The sequence below is a fragment of the Phacochoerus africanus genome, chromosome 5 (genome assembly GCF_016906955.1).
Source record: "Phacochoerus africanus isolate WHEZ1 chromosome 5, ROS_Pafr_v1, whole genome shotgun sequence".
NCBI classification, from domain to species: Eukaryota; Metazoa; Chordata; class Mammalia; order Artiodactyla; family Suidae; genus Phacochoerus; species Phacochoerus africanus.
Window position 1 is genome coordinate 112,058,853 of NC_062548.1, and position 18,085 is coordinate 112,076,937.

At 38.9% G+C, this 18,085-nt stretch overlaps 1 protein-coding gene across 2 annotated transcripts in view; it reads left to right on the forward strand.

Annotated features, from left to right (window-relative positions):
• The window catches only part of MEMO1 (mediator of cell motility 1), a 109,629-nt gene that overhangs the window by 18,049 nt on the left and 73,495 nt on the right, over positions 1 to 18,085 (forward strand). The window lies entirely within an intron of this gene.

The following is an 18,085-nucleotide window of genomic DNA, read 5'->3' on the forward strand; positions in this document are numbered from 1 at the left end:
TATATCTGTTACTATCACTCTTTTGTGATATATTTTACTTGAAGCATATAATTTCAAATGGGTAATTAGAAAGGGCAGAGTATCTTAATAGACTTTTCAGGTAATTGTGGATATTCCAATTTGATGCTATACCAAAACTCAAGTGGTAGTTTCTTATTTCTTATTTTAAACTTTTACTGGCATGTAGTTGACATACAGTAAGTTACACGTATTTACTATATTTGTGAAGCTATCAATGAAATCAAGATGGTATACTCCTAAAGGCAGTTTCAGAAAGATTTAATTGCAGTGAGGAATTTGAAATCATGGTAATGAAGTTTTTATACTCTGTTTTCATTAAGATCAATTGGTCTGTCCTTTACTTTATATGCATCTTTCAACCATGCAGGATTTTTTTTAACACCATGCATTAATCATTTGGAATATTTGTTCCTTGGTTTATGCAGACCTTCCAAAAACATTTCACTGTTACTTTTGAGCCATCAAGTCAGTGCCAATACAGTGAAAGAAACAAATAATGCTTTTTATTACAATTTTAGTATTGTGAAAATTGTTTTGACCTGGTAGATCCACTGAAAGGGTCTTGAGGATCCCCAGGAATCTGCAGATGTTAGTTTTAAAACTGCTGGTTTGTAGAAATCCTTACTACTTCCTTTGCAATTGTAATTAACATCCCACCCCACCCGCTCCTGAAGTTTATTGTGGTTATCAATGTTAATGTTTCTCTCTCTCTACACACACACACATATACACACCTCCCCAGCACACCCTGCACAATATTACATATTCCTTGTATTTTTTATTTTTTCGTCTTTTTGCCTTTTTAGGGCTGTTCCCACAGTATGGAGGTTTCCGGCTAGGGGTCTAATCAGAGCTGTAGCTGCCGGCCCCCACCACAGCCACAGAATGCTGGATCTGAGCCTCGTATGCAACCTACACCACAGCTCACGGCAACGCCGGATCGTTAACCCACTGAGCAAGGCCAGGGATCGAACCTGCAACCTCATGGTTCCTAGTCGGATTTGTTAACCACTGTGTCACGATGGGAACTCCACATATTCCTTGTATTAATTAACAGTGGCTTGAAGACAATGGGAGATGTTATTTATAAATTGTAAGTGATTTTGATAAAATTCCTCCCTTACCTCTGTTTCTCAGAGTGTGGTGAAGGACTGTCAGAAACCTTTGGATTTAGAGTTTCTGATAAGTGGGACTCAGATGTCTGCAGTTTTTACCACACACCAAAATCAGTTCTAGTACACAGCATAGAGAACCACTGTGTGAGTCTTAGGAAGAAAACTAGGTTGCTGAGAGTAGAAGATGACCTCACCATTATCAGTTTTGTATTTATTGCTCAGAGTGGAAGGTGACATCACCACAATCATCTTTGTATTTCTAGTGCCCAGAGAAGTGTCTGGCACAGAGCAGGAGCTCACTAAATGTTTTATGAGTGCTCGACTAATCTGACTAGATTATTATGTTATTTATCTGACACCAACTTGCCAAATATATGATGACAAAGTTAGCCTTAAATTATGTACTTCAATATATATCATATATATATATATATTTTAAAATTATTTTTGTTTTTTCCATTATAGCTGTTTTACAGTGTTCTGTCAATTATCTACTGTACAGCAAGGTGACCCAGTCACACAGTACATATATACATTCTTTTTCTCACATTATCTCCATCATGCTAGTTCCCTATTTTGTAGTGTGCTACTTTACAAGTATATTTTAGAACTTAAATTTAAAAAAAATTTTTTTAGGGCCACACCCACAGCATATTGAAGTTCCCAGGTTAGGGATTGAATTAGAGCTGCAGCTTCCAGCCTACACCACAGCTTACAGCAACACCAGATCCTTAACCCACTGAGCGGGGTCAGGGATTGAACGTGTACCCTCATGGATACTAGTAGGGTTTGTTACCACTGAACTACAATGGAAACTCCTATTTAGGTCTTTCTTGATTGGATTTTTTTTTTTTTTTCTTTTTAGGGCTGCACCTGCGGCACTTGGAAGTTCTTGGGCTGGGGGTGAATCCGAGCTGCAGCTGCAGGCCTATGTCACAGCAATACCAGATCTGAGCTGCATCTGTAACCTGTGCTGTACCTTACAGTAATGCTAGATCCTTGAATTGAACCATATCCTCACGGAAACTATATTGGGTTCTTAACCTGCTGAGCCACCATAGAAACTCCTAGTTGTTTTTTTTTATTAAAAAAATTTTTTTTAATATGTTACATATTTTGTCAGTTAAGCCCTTGTCAGTTGCATTGTTTGCAAATATTTTCTCCCATTCTGTAGGCTGTCTTGTTTTGTTGATGGTTTCCTTTGCTCCGCAAAAGCTTTTAAGTTTAAGTCCCATTTGTTTCTTTTTGCTTTTATTTCTGTTGCCTTGGGAGACTGACCTCAGAAAACATTGGTATGATTTATGTCAGAGAATTGTTTTGCCTGTTTTCTCTTCCAGGAGTTTTTTGGTGTCAACTCAATAATTCGAAAGGATACGGGAACCCCAGTGTTTACTAGTTACAGTAGCTAAGACATAAATAACACAAATGCCCATCAATGGACCATTGATTTAAGATTTGTTGTGGGAGTTCCTGTTGTGGCTCTCAGTGGGTTAAGAACCCAGCTATTAGTATCCATGAGGATGTGGGTTCGATCTGTGGCCTCACTCAGTAGGCCAAGGGATCTGGCATTGCCACTAGCTGCCATGTAGCTCGCAGACGTGGCTCTGATCTGGCACTGCTGTGGCTGTGGTGTAGGCTTGCAGCTACAACTCTGATTCGACTCCTAGCCTGGAAACTTACATATGCAGTGGGTGTGGCCCTAAAAACAAGACAAAAAAAAAAAAAGACGCTAGCATGCGTGTGATAGAATATTAGACATAAAAGTGAATGCAGTATTGCCATTTGAAGCCACATCGTTAAACCTAGAGAGTGTTATTCTAAGTTGCAGTAAGTCAGACGAAGACAAATTTATATGTCACTTATATGTGGAATCTAAAACACAATATCAGTGAGTCTATATACAAAACTAACACTCACAGACATGAAAAACAATCTTATTGTCACCAAAGGGGAAAGGGGCAAGGGAGAGGGATAAATTAGGAGTATGGGATTAATAGATACATAAATTCTTATCTATAATAAGAATAAGAATAAGCAATAAGATTTTACTGTAAAACATAGGTAGTGATATTTAATATCTTATAATAACCTATGGAAAATAATAGAAAATAATCTGAGGAAAAGAAAACTGAATCGCCTTGCATTATACCTGAAACTAACACAATGTTGTAAATCACCTGTAGTTCAATTAAAAATAAAGTGTGAGGGAGTTCCCCTCGTGGCACAGTGGTTAACGAATCCGACTAGGAACCATGAGGTTGCGGGTTCGGTCCCTGTCCTTGCTCAGTGGGTTAACGATCCGGCGTTGCCGTGAGCTGTGGTGTAGGTTGCAGACGTGGCTCGGATCCCGCGTTGCTGTGGCTCTGGCGTAGGCCGGTGGCTACAGCTCCGATTAGACCCCTAGCCTGGGAACCTCCATATGCCGCAGGAGCGGCCCAAGAAATAGCAAGAAAAGACCGGAAAAAAAAAAAAAGTGTGAGAAGTACAAGGAAGGGAGCTGACTGTTCAGTTATCTAGTGTCCATTTGTTTCGTTTTGAAATCTTTGACACCTGAGGCCACTTTGTCAGCTGTTGGCCTAAAAGTGGGCTCTTCTTGGGTTCACACCCCGATTCCTGCTCTAGACAGCTGTGACCAGATTGGAAGGGTTATTTGGTATTATGCCTTATGTTACTGTACTAGGTACTACTCGTTTCTGCATTTGACTGTGGTGAAGAGGTGATACAGAAGTAAGCAGGGGGATAAATAACTATGAATGGAGATTAGAAGAGGCTTCTCTGTGGAGGTAGAAATTAAGTTGAAATCCCAAATGCTGTGTGAACTTTTTGAGGAGAAAGATTTCCAGTTAGAGGGTGTATATGTCTGAAATACAGTAAAGGATGTTGGAGACTAGGACTTCATAATATAGAATCTGACAGGGCTAGTAAAATGGTTTGGGCTTTATTCTAATTATAATGGGAATCCATGTGAAATGGCAGAGAGAATTTAAAAAATTTAGATTGGGCATTAAAATGTGACACAACAAACATTGAATATAGAATAGTGTTTAAAAAATCAAAAAGTCCTTAAAATATTTCAAAATCACATTGATAATGTAGAATGTGCTAATTCACATTAACAGTGGGACTTTAGGAGTTCCCTTCGTGGCTCAGTGGTTAACGAACCCAACTAGTATCCACGAGGATGAGGGTTTGATCCCTGGCCTTGCTTAGTGGGTTAAGGATCCGGCACTGCCATGAGCTGTGGTGTAGGTTGAAGACACAGCTCTGATCTGGCATTGCTATGGCTGTGGCCTAGGCCGGCAGCTGTAGCTCCAATTTGACCCCTAGCCTGGGAACCTCTCTATGCTGTGGGTATGGCCCTGAAAAGACCACATCAAAAATGGGATTTTAACATCAATACAATTTAATCATCATTTTTCAATTCTTTTAAAAGTTCAAAGTATTTCTAAATAACTGAGTTAAGATATTTTGGGTTATGGACTTGGATACAGTCTGTCTACCAGTTTGTCCATCATCTGTTGTAGTAATTAATGGTTGGTTTCTACATATAAGTTTTTTGAAATACATGGCAGCACTTCACTAAGAATTTGGAAGACTAGAAAATAAATGCAAATGATCCTTCGCCAAATTTCAGATGAGCCAACATTTAATAGTAGGGTTTCCAAATCATAGCCAATGTTTATTGAGTCCTTTCTATATGTCAGACATTTGCATTTGCCTCTCTCTCTCTCTCTTTTTTTTCTTTGATTGGCTGTCCTGTGTATGGCATATGGAGTTCTGCATTATGGCCAGGAATCAGATTCAAGCTACAGCTGTGGCAATGCTGGATCCTTAACCACTCTGCCAGGCAAGGGATAGAACCTCTGTCCCAGCACCCCCAAGATACCGCTTATCCCTTTGCACCACAGCAGGAACTCCTGCATTTCTCTTTTAATACAACAAGCACATGAAAAAGCTGAGGCTTATGTTGTTTGAGGTCGTGATTGTTTGTGCTTGTGTGTTCAACCAGTTGGTTCTACATACTGCTTCCCATACAAGGTTTTTAATAAGTGAGTATCCTAGATTATTAAATGTATATGCACCCCTGAAAATAAGATATTAGGAAAAAATTTAACTTTTAAAACAAGTTTTGTGGAGTTTCATGGTGTAAAATGAATAAAAGCAAAAGTAATCTTTTTTTTTTTGTCTTTTTTGTGTTTTTGCCATTTCTTGGGCTGCTCCTGTAGCATATGGAGGTTCCCAGGCTAGGGGTCGAACTGGAGCTGTAGCCGCCGGCCTACACCAGAGCCACCGCAACTCGGGATCCGAGCCGCATCTGCAACCTACACTGTAGCTCACAGCAACGCTGGATCCTTAACCCACTGAGCAAGGGCAGGGACTGAACCCGCAACCTCATGGTTCCTAGTCGGATTGGTTAACCACCGAGCCACTACAAGAACTCCATAAGCAAAATAGTCTTTAAAAAATTACAAAGTGTAAAGTTGTTAAGCATGCCTGTTGCATAAATTGTATAGTACCCATTTTTCATTGTGAAGCTCTTATAATTAAAACACTTCTTCAAGCATAAGAATTTTTAGTATCTACCCATTTTCCATCTGTATGGAAAACAAGCAAACTTCTTAGTGTAGACCTTAAGGAGTCGTTCGCTTTAGCTCTCCCCTTCTTAACTACACAGGCTTTTTAAGTTTTATGCAACTGGAATTGTCATTTCCACTTGTGTGTTTTTCTTTATAACTTCTTTCCTTCTCTTGCTATCTTCTCTGATTCTACATTAAGACTTAAAGTCCATTTTTATTCCTAGCATTTTTCCTTCTTTAGAACTCTCATGTCCCTTATTAGGCATTGTACATATCCTACCTTGTTTTGTTGTTTCCCCAACTAGATAAGCCTCTTGATGGAAATGGCTGTTACTGATACCATTTTGTAATTAGTATCTTATACACACAAGGAGCTAAATTGTTGTTTGTTAGTGAAAAAGAGGATGAAAAGCTATATGTATAGAAGTATCAGTAATTTTTGTTGTTGTTGTTTTCTTTTTGTCTTTTCTATGGCTGCACCCACGGCATATGGAGGTTCCCAGGCTAGGGGTCAAATCGGAGCTGTAGCCGCTGGCATACGCCAGAGTCACAACAATGCGAGATCCAAGCCGAATCTTCGACCTACACCACAGCTCATGGCAACACTGGATCTCTAACCCGCTGAGGAAGGCCAGAGATGGAACCCGCAACCTCATGGTTCCTAGTCGGATTTGTTAACCACTGAGCCACAATGGGAACTCCCAGTAATTTTTTTAATAAATGTTTTAATTTTCTTCATCCTGTCTTGTTAGTATTAATCTTAAGTTTATAAGCTGAAAATTTATATTCTTTTTTGGTGTTTAATTTCATCAGGAAATCATAGGTTGGAACTCTGAAAGGAAAAAGAAAGGTATATTTTGTATAATCTGTTTCTTTTTTCCTTTTTGGTCTTTTTAGGGCCACACCCACAGCATATGGATGTTCCCAGGCCAGGGGTCCAATTGAAGTTGTAGCTGCTGGCCTACACCACAGTCACAGCAATGCTAGATCTGAGCCATATCTGCAACCTACACTGCAGCTCAGGGCAACTCCAGATCCATACTTAACTCACAGAGTGTAGCCAGGGGTCGAACTTGTATCCTCAGGGATACTAGTTGGGTTAGTTACTGCTGAGCCACAATGAGAACTCCCAAGAAAAATGTTGACAGGAGAAGTTCCCTGGTGGTCTAGTAGTTAAGGATCTGGTATTGTCACTGCTGTGGCTCAGCTTCAGTCTGTGGCCTGGGAACTTCTGCATGCTGAGGGCATGGCCAAAAAAGAAAAAAAAAAAAGGGAAAAAATGATTAACAGAAGGTTGCCCTAAGACTTGATGGGAAACCAGGCTGTGTGACACTGTGTAGCATCAAATGGCTATTTAATGAGTGTTTGGTTAAATGGATAAATCAGTAAAAATGAACCTAACTATAAAACTGCTTGAATGGTGGTCTAAAATATGAAAGAGCCTGAGATCAACTATACTGATGTTAGCTCTTTGAAACAAGCTACATTTTCAAATACAGTAATAGGACTACTGTACTGAATGTAAAAGTGTTGTGAGGACCTAGGAAGAGAATTGTTCCTCTTTTTGGAGGGAGAGCTGTTGGAAATTATGAAAAAGAAAAACAAACCTGTGTGTTATTTTTATTTCAAAGGTAATTCAGTGCATTGTAGAAAATTAAGAAAATATAAATATGAAGCTGAAATAATCTGTCATCCTAAAATAACCTTTTTAATTAGCTTTTTTCATATGTATGTGTAAAAGTGGGATCATATTTATATAGCTCTGTAAGCTGCTGTATGCCCTTAACTATAAGTCTAACGTGTATAATTTTCTGTTGAAAAATTGGGAGTTAGGAATCCTGCCAGAAAGTTTCCCGTGTAATTAATAGTCTGAAATGGGTAACCAGATGAATAGCTCGTTTTTCCTATATAAGAGGTAGATAGTATTGAATTGTTCATAACATTTATCTAAAATAAACATTAGTAAATATTAATAAAAATGTCACGCACATGAGGTCACATCAGATTATTTGGTATTTTACATTTTAATAGTTTATCAACCCATATTTCTCCAGTTTTCTAGTTAAAAAAAAATTTTTTTTTGGTCTTTTTGCCTTTTCTGGGGCCACTCCCGTGGCATATGGAGGTTCCCAGGCTAGGGGTCGAATCGAAGCTGTAGCCGCTGGCCTATGCCAGAGCCACAGCAATGCGGGATCTAAGCCGCGTCTGCAAACCTACACCACAGCTCACGGCAACACCAGATCCTTAACCCACTGAGCATGGCCAGGGATCGAACCTGTAACCTCATGGTTCCTAGTCGGATTTGTTAACCACTGAGCCACGACAGGAACTCCAAAATTTGAAATTATTGTTATGAATATACTGTAAACTGAATCAGGCCTAGTATTTTCTAGATTATGAGAAAAGCTTAAAAATGTGGAATGGAAATGTTCTGTTTAGAGAGAAAATGTATTTGCTATCCAAAATTCTGTATATTATGGACAGCATTGACAATAAAATTAGGAATGAAAACCAACACAAATAGAGATTAAATTGTGAAACAAAACACTTCGTTTATATGTCAGGAATTTGGGAGGAATATGGAATTTGGGATGTAAGAATATGAAGTGGTGGGTAGTTTTATAATCAAGGAAGTAAAAAGTGAAAGAAGAGGAGGCTCCTTTGCAATTAATCTGAGACACTTGGAGGATTTATCACTCTGCAGTTTGATCACCAACAGAACAGAAACTAATAACTAGACGGTTTGGCTACCAGGAGACGGAAATCTGCTAATACTGTTAGGGTAGCAGGTAGTGCAAGATTCAGAGACTTCCAGGTCAGATCGGCATGAGAGTTCCTGGGCGGAGTTTGTGATCCTAAGGTAGAAGCTGTTTGCAGTCAGTCCTGCCCAGTCTTGGTGGTGTTTATTGAAGCCAGACATCTCGAGTCTGCAGTTGCAACCTGTTTGCCAAGTGAGGTAGAATCAGATACTTCACAAGATGAGATGCCTGGAACTGTTTAAATGAGTTGAGGTAGTTTCCTGGATTGGTTGGGAAAAGATACTTAAAGATTATAGGAAGAAATAAAATAATCTTCAATGAAGTACTTTTATTTCCCAGGTTTAAGGCTTGATAACATTCCTGTGTACTATGATTTAGTCTTTTTGAATTAGGCTTGGGGGAGGGTCTGAATTTTTAGTAAGCATATCAGAAATTCTCATGAATGTGGAGTTCCTGTTGTGGTGCAGTGGAAACAAATCAAGCTAGTAGTATCCATGAGGATGTGGGTTCCACTCAATGCGAGGGGATCCAGTGTTGCCACGAGCTGTGGTATAGGGGAGCTGTAGTGTAGGTTGATGATGTGGCTCGGGTCCCACATTGCTGTGGCTGTGATGTAGGCTGGCAGCTGTAACTCCTATTAGATCCCTGACCTGGGAACTTCCATATGCTGAGGGTGTGGTCCTAAAAAGCAAGGAAAAAAAAGTTCTCATGAATGAAGCTTTTGAACAATTAAGATGCACAGGCAGAATTCTTGACTTTTGCAGGCCCTTGTGAATTTGATTCCTATTATCTAATCATCCTGGTTAATTCCTCATTTTCTGAGGCCTCAGGTGGCTCTCCAAAATATATTTGAGAATAGAGGTCAAAACAGTAATTTTATAGTAACTTTTCAGAACATACCTAAGTAGCAAATAAAAATTTTAGAAAACTTCTGTTAAACAGTAACACACATTAAAAAAAACTAGTAGGAGTTCCCGTCGTGGTGCAGTGGTTAACCAATCCGACTAGGAACCATGAGGTTGCGGGTTTGGTCCCCGGCCTTGCTCAGTGGGTTAATGATCCGGCGTTGCCGTGAGCTGTGGTGTAGGTTGTAGACGCGGCTTGGATCCTGAGTTGCTGTGGCTCTGGCGTAGGCCGGTGGCTACAGCTCCGATTCAACCCCTAGCCTGGGAACCTCCATGTGCCGCAGAAGCGGCCCTAGAAATGGCAAAAAGATAAAACAAACAAACAAACAAACAAAAAAAACTAGTAGGTGCAAACCGTTACATTTAGAATGGATAAGCAATGAAGTCCTACTGTATAGTACAGGGAACTATATCCATTCATGTGTGATAGAACATGAGGAAAGATAATAAGAGAAAAAGAATGTATACTTTGTGAGGGGGTCACTTTGCTGTAGGCATAAACCAACAGGACATTGTAAATCAACTATACTTTAATAAAACAATTAAACAAAATAAACAACAGAACTATTCAGGGAGATCTGGATGGACTCATTGGGATGGCTGGGCTTGGGTTCATGGCCTTGTCCAGGTCCTCCTGATGCTCATTTCTCTGTCTGGGACTGGATGGGCTGGGGCCTGCGGACAGAAGGCTGAGGACCAGGGAACCTGCCATGTTTATTTTTCCCAGCACCAAACAGGCATCCACAAGAGAGTCTAAAAAGAGAGTATGGTAGTCAGTCAACTATAACTATACTCAATCAAATTAAAAAAAAAATAGGGTAATATTTAAAATAAACATTGGGGTTCCCTGGGGGCTCAGCAAGTTAGGGATCTGGCATTGTCACTTCTGTATGGATAGAAACAAACAAAAAACTATCTAGGGAAATCTACTCAATATTCTGTAATTACCTATTTGGGGAAAAAGAATGGATATTATCCATATGTATAACTGAATCAATTTGCTGTATACCTGAAATTAATATAATATTGTAAGTCAATTATACCCCAGTAAAAATTAAAAAACTATCAAGTATTATTACAGATTCATATTTTTATTGAAAAAGTTACTGTTGATTGTCAAATGATTGAAACTTATTAATATCTCTTATATAGCAGTTTCATAATGAAATTATGCCTATAACTATAAAACAATTTAGTATTCATTTTTTCCATCTTCCTTTATAAAATGAAGTCCTGCATTATCCTATAGTTATACAAACCTTTTTTCCCATTGCTAAAATACATAGTTACTAGAGAAAAAGTTAGTGTATAGAGATGATCTAAATAAGTAACCATAGTTTGACACCCCAGAAATAACTGCTCATAGAATATTGGTTTTATACCATTTACATGCGTAGCATTTACTAAATTAGATTTCTTTGCCTAAACGCAGTGTTCTTTCCAAAGATTTTTAACTTAAATTTTAATTTTTTTATTTATTTTATTTTATTTATTTTATTTTTTTGTCTTTTTTCTTTTTTGTTGTTGTTGTTGCTATTTCTTGGGCTGCTCCAGAGGCATATGGAGGTTCCCAGGCTAGGGGTTAAATCGGAGCTGTAGCCACCGGCCTACGCCAGAGCCACAGCAACGTGGGATCCGAGCCGCGTCTGCAACCTACACCACAGCTCACGGCAACGCCAGATCGTTAACCCACTGAGCAAGGGCGGGGACCGAACCCGCAACCTCATGGTTCCTAGTCGGATTCGTTAACCACTGCGCCACGAGGGGAACTCCCCTAAACATTTTTAATTGAAGTATAGTTGATTTATAATGTGTTAATTTCACATTATAATAGTGACTGAGTTCTGTGTGTATATATATATATATATTTTATTTTATTTTATTTTATTTTTTTTAGTGCTGCACCCGAGGCACATGGAAGTTCCCAGGCTAGGGGTTGAATTGGAGCCGCAGCTGACAGTCTCTGTCACAGCCACAGAAACATGGGATCCGAGTTGCATCTGTGACTTAACACTGCAGTTTGGGGCAATGCTGGATCCTTAACATGCTGAGCGAGGCCAGGGATTGAACCTGTGTCCCAATGCTCCCAAGAAGCCGCTGATCCTGTTTTTACACAGCAGGAACTCCTATTATTATTATTATTTAAAAAATAGATTTTATTTGTTTTGAGCAGGTTTAGATTCCTAGCAAAATTGAGCAGAGGGCATAGAGATTTACCATATAATTCCTGGATATTCATTCATTCTACTACCATTTGTTGAAAAGATTATCTCTTCTCTGATCTATTGCCTTTGATCCTTTATCAAAGATTGGGTGACTATTATGTGGGTCCTTTTCTGGGTTCTCCATTCTGTTCCATTGCTTGGTTTGTCTGTTCTTTCACCAATACTACACCGTCTTGATTGTTGTAGCTTTATATTAGGTTTTGAAGTTGGGTAGTATCAGTCCCTAGTCCTCCAACTTTGTTTTTCTCCTGCAGTATCGTGTTGGCTCTTCTGGGTCTTTTGCCTCTTCATATAATCTTTAGAATCAGTTTGTTGATAGCCATGAAATAACTTGCTGGAATTTTGATTGGGCTTGCATTGAATTTATAGGTCTAGCTGGGAAAAACTGAAATCTTGACAATACTGTCTTATCTATGAACATGGAATAGCTTTCCATTATTTAGTTTTTTGATTTTATTCATCATTTTTGTAGTTTTCCACATATAGGTCTTAGACATATTTTGTTAGGTTCCTTCTTTCCTTCTTTTTTTTTGGTGCTACTGTAAATAGTATTGTGGGTTTTTTTTTTTTGCCTTTCTCTGAGGCCACACCCACGGCATATGGAGGTTCCCAGGCTCGGGGTCTAATGGGAGCTGTAGCCACTGGCCCTCCAGCCCAGCTCCCATTAGAGCCCCAGCAACGCCAGATCCGAGCTGAGTCTGCGACCAACAACACAGCTCATGGCAAGGCCAGATCCTTAACCTGCTGAGCAAGGCAAGGGATCGAATCTACAACCTCATGGTTCCTAGGTGGATTCCTTAACCACTGAGCCATGATGGGAACTCCCTAGTATTGTGTTTTTAACTTCAAATTCCATCTGTTCGTTGTTGGTATATATGCAATTAACTTTTGTATGTTAACCTTGTATCCTGCAGTCTTGCTATAATCCTATTTTAATTTCCGAAGTTTTTTGTTGACTCTTGGATTTTCTCCCTAAGTGATCATGCTGTTTGCTTAGAAGAACAATTTTTATTCTTCCTTTCCAATCTCTATACTTTTATTTCCTTTTCTTATCTTCATACATTAGAATTTCTACTACAATTTGAAAAGCAGTGATGAGAGAGGGGACATTGGGACACCCTTGCTTTGTTCTGGACATTAAGTCTTTTTAAGTCTATAGATTCTCCCTCTATCTTACTTAGTCTTTCTTTTTTTCCTTGCAGTTTTGTTATTGTGTTGTTTAAGAAACTGGATATTTCGATTTTTAGTACTGCCCATAACCTGAATTTTGGTAATTGCCTCTTTGTGTAGAGTTCAAGATATTTTTTCTGTCCCAGTATTTTATAAAAATTGGTAATTAGATCTAGAGCAGCACTGTGCAGTATAAAAAAATGAAAGCTGTAAATTTGATCCACATATTAGTTATTTGAAATTTTACTGGCATCTACTTTAAAAAATTAGAAGTAGGAGTTCCGGTCGTGGCACAGCAGAAATGAATCCAACTAGGAACCATGAGATTGTGGGTTCGATCCCTGGCCTCATTCAGTGGGTTAAGGATCCGGTGTTGCCGTGAGCTGTGGTGTATTTTACAGAGGCAGCTTGGATCTGGTGTTGCTGTGGCTCTGGTGTAGGCCAGCAGCTACAGGTCTGATTAGACCCCTAGCCTGGAAACCTCCATATGCTGTGGGTGCAGCCCTAAAAGGACAAATAGACAAAAAAAAAAAAAAGTAGAAACCGGTGAAATTGATTTTAACATATCTCATTTAATCCATTATATCTAAAATGTTGTCATTATAACAATTATAATTGTAACCAATATAATTATTGAGATATTTCACATTGCTTTGCTATTATATCTCAAAATCTAGTGTGTAGTTTACAATTATATAACATCTCAATTAAGTTAGCCGTATTATAAGTGCCTGATAGCCACATGTGCCTACTGACTCCTGTATTGATTAGCACAGGTTTAGAGACTTGATCAGTTTTGGTTTTTTGTTTTGGGTTTTGTTTCTTTGCTTTTTTCTGAGGAATTAGGGAATGTTTAGTTGCCTCTTTTTGGTGATGTTGGTTTAATGATCACTGTTTAGATCTAATAATTCCTTAAACCTTGTAAAGTGGTGATATTTTTATCATTTCTCTTCATTTATTGCCTACCTCTAATATTTTTAAATTTATTTTTATTTTTATTTAATTAATATTTTTGACTGCCCTGTGGCATATGGAGCTCCTGGCCAGGGATCAGATTCTAGCCTCAGCCGTGAATTAAGCTGCTGCTGTGGCAATGCGGATCCTCAACCCACTGTGTGGGGCTGGGAATTGAACCTGCGTCCCAGTGCTTCCAAGACGACAAACCCTTTGTGCCACAGTGGGAGCTCCTCTAACACTTTGTTTATTTGTGTGTTTGTTTTTTAGGGCCGCACCTGTGGTATATGGAAGTTCCCAGGCTAGGGGTCTAATTGGAGCTATAGCTGCCTGCCTAGGCCACAGCCACAGCAATGCCAGATTCAAGCTGCATCTGTGACCTACACCAGAGCTCATGGCAATGTCGGATCTTAACCCACTGAGTGAGTCCAGGGATCAAACCCGCATTCTCATGGATCCTAGTTGGGTTGTTAACTGCTGAGCCATGAAGGGAACTTCCTCTAGTAATTTTTATTTATTTATTTATTTATTTATTTTTTTGTCTTTTTGCTATTTCTTTGGGCCGCTCCCACGGCACATGGAGGTTCCCAGGTAGGGGTCCAATCAGAGCTGTAGCCACTGGCCTACACCAGAGCCACAGCAACGCGGGATCCGAGCCGCGTCTGCAACCTACACCACAGCTCACGGCAACGCCGGATCGTTAACCCACTGAGCAAGGGCAGGGACCGAACCCGAAACCTCATGGTTCCTAGTTGGATTTGTTAACCAGTGCGCCACGATGGGAACTCCATCCTCTAGTAATTTTTAAAAGGGATACCTTCTGTCCGCATTTTTTTGGTTACCTGAAAGAACAGTTCATATAGAAAAAGTAGGATAAGTAATGCTTGATTATTTTCCTTTATTTACCAGTTATCAAAATAATGAGTTAGTTCCCTAGAAGTATCCAAAGGTAGCAGGTAGATTTCTTTCTCCAAGTGTCATTGTGAACTCATAGATTTAAAAGATACTCAGATTTCTCATCTTTAACCAGTGGAAGCCTCATTAAGCTGGCTCTTGTGTCTTTTTGACATGGCCCAAATAGTATTTGATGGATTTCTTGCTTTTTGGTGTATTAGTCTGTATTATCCAGAGAAACACAGCCAATAGGATATGTACATATAGAAAGAGATTTGTTACAATGAATTTGTTCATACAGTTTTAGAGACTGACAATTCCCAAGATCTGTAGTTGGCAAACTGGAGGCTTAGGAAGGCTGATGGTGTAGTTCCAGTTGAGAGTCCAGTAAGCTAGAGACCCAGGAAGAGCCATTGTTTTAGTTAGAGTACAAAGGGAGGAGGAAAATCATTGTGCAGCTTGAAAGCTGTTATGCAGAATTCCCTCTTACATGTAGGAGCATCAGCCATTTTGTTCCATTCAATTTATTGAATGGGGGCTCACCCATATTCTGGAGTGCAATCTGCTTTACTCAGTCTACATATTCAAATGTTAATCTCACCTAGAAACACTCTCGCAGATGCATCCAGAATAGCATTTGACCAAATGTCTGGCACCACATGATTCAATCAAGATGATATTACTAAATTAACCATTGCATTTGGTATAGTACAGTCTTAATTTTACATTTCCTGTCTCAGGTGTGGAATCTACCAGTTTTTCAAGGAGCCCTAATCTTTATTCTCCTAAACAAAGTCAAAAGAGTAAAATCTTATAAATAATGTTGGCAATTAATAAATGGAGATTCCTTAAAAAACCTAAATATATAACTTATGATTTAGCAATCCCACTCCTGGGCATATATATCTGGAGAAAATGTAATTCAAAAAGATACATGCACCTAAGTGTTCATTGTGGCATTGTTTGCAATAGCCAAGACATGGTAGCAACCTAAATGTCTACCAACAAAAGAATGTATAAAGAAGATGTGGTATGTATATACAATGGAATATTACTCAGCCATAAAAAAGAACGAAATGCCATTTGTAGCAACATGGATGGACCTAGAAATTATGATATTAGGTGAAGTAAGTCAGAGAAAGATAAATATCATATAAGATCACTAATATGTGGAATCTAATAAATATGATAGAAAAGAACTTTTTCACAAAGCAAAAACTCACAGATTTAGAAACCAAATTTATGGTTACCAAAGGGGAAACTTGAGGGAGGGATAACTTAGGAGTTTGGAATTAACATATACTACACTACCATATATGAAACAGGTAATCAACAAGGATCTACCATATGGCACAGAAATCTACTCAGTACTGTTTAATAACCTATATGGGAAAAGAATCTGAAAAGGGATGGAGATATATATATCTTTAACTGATTCAGTTTGCTGTACACCTGAAACTAACACAACATTGTAAATCAACTGAACTCCAATAAAATTTAATTAAAAAAAATCCTTGCCAAGAAGAAAAGCCCTTTGACGATTCTTTTAATGGTAAAAATACATTGAGATTCTTATTTTTCGAAGCTTTACTTTAAAAGGCTTTGCTTCAGTATTTTTATCATCAAAAGTGTAGTTTCTTAAGAGTAATTAAATTGTCTTTATGGTACTTAATTTTCTTCTTTTCTCACTTTTATCTGGATTCACTAGTATCAATTTGCTGGTTGTAACCCAAAGAAACATTAAAAAAAAAAGTTAGCTGCAATTGGAAGAAGATAATGATTCCCAGTTAGATATGCATTAAAGAAGTATTGTGGACCCAACTTTAAGCATTTGTACCACTGTAGGTTGTTGCTTTCTATGGTCCAGGTTTCTATTTCCTCACTAGAGTACTTGACCCTTTGTTAGAGGATAAATGTGGTGTATCTACTTCAAGTCTCCATTTAAATCGCAAATAGGAGTGGGGCATGGGAGTTTTGGAATTCCTATGGATATTGTATTGTCATTTAGTTTATTACATTCACATGAATTTTTGGCCTAGAACAGAAGATTTAAAAGAATTTGAGGGAGTTCCTGTCGTGGCTTAATGAGTTAAGAACCTGAACACTATCCATGAGGATGCAGGTTTGATCCCTGGCCTTGCTCAGTGGGGTGATGATCCTGTGTTGTGGTGAGCTGCGGTGTTGGTAACAGATGTGGCTTGGAGCTGGTGTTGCTGTGGCTGTGGCATAGGCCACAGCCTCAGCTCAGATTCACCCCTTGGCCTGGGAACTTCCGTATGTCACAGGTGCAGCTGTGAAAAGAAAAAAAAATTAAGGAACTTAGAGTTTGACTTTTATCTTAGGATCCTTCGGATTATCTTTGGACCCTAAGGACTGATAAGAAAGCTTGGTTTAGGGCTTAAAACCAGCGAAGTTAATGGCAGTAGGGTGGCTAAATTGGGAGATATTATTTTGTTTTTAATCTGTTTAAATTTCTGTTTTGTAAACATCCTGTAATACAGAAGTACTTATTTTAAGGTTATAGGGAGTTCATTAGGCAACTAAAAATTTAATTTACTTTGCAATTAGGAACTATTTTCCTTGAATTGATAATGAGATTATTTAAATTTTTGGTAATTGTTCTTAAGTTTTAAAAATAATGTATCCTTTGATTGTTGACCTTTTTTTGTACTTTGGCAACTTACAGATGGGCTGTCCATTACTTGATTTGTTTAGGTATATAGTCCTCAACAGAAGGATTTCCAAATCAGTAAAATCTTCATCTCAGTGATTATTTGGCAAAGAAACAGAGGGGAGTTCCCGTCGTGGCGCAGTGGAAGTGAATCTGACTAGGAACCATGAGGTTGTGGGTTCGATCCCTGGCCCCACTCAGTGGGTTAAGAATCCAGCGTTGCCATGAGCTGTGGTGTATGTTGCAGACACGGCTCAGCTTCTGCATTGCTGTGGCTCTGTCATAGGCTGGCAGCAATAGCTCGGATTAGACCCCTAGCCTGGGAACCTCCATATACACGGGGTTCGGCCCTAAAAAGACAAAAGACAAAAAATAAAAAAAGTAAAAAAAATAGGGAGTTCCCATTGTGGCTTAGTGGTTAACGAATCTGGCTAGGAACCATGAGGTTGCAGGTTTGATCCCTGGCCTCACTCAGTGGGTTAAGGATCCGGCGTTGCCGTGAGCTGTGGTATAGGTTGTAGACATGGCTCAGCTCCTGCGTTGTGGTGGCTCTGGCACAGGCCAGGGGCTACAGCTCCTATTAGACCCCTAGCCTGGGAATCTCCATATGCAGCGAGTGTGGCCTTAGAAAAGACAAAAAAAAAAAAAAAAGAAGCAGGGATATCATTTCTTACCCATCAAATTGGCAAAAATTAAAAATTCTGACAGTATCAAATATTGTTGAGGATGCAGGGAAATTGGAATTTTGAATCACTGCTGATGCTGGAGAAATATAATTTAAACCCAAACCTTCT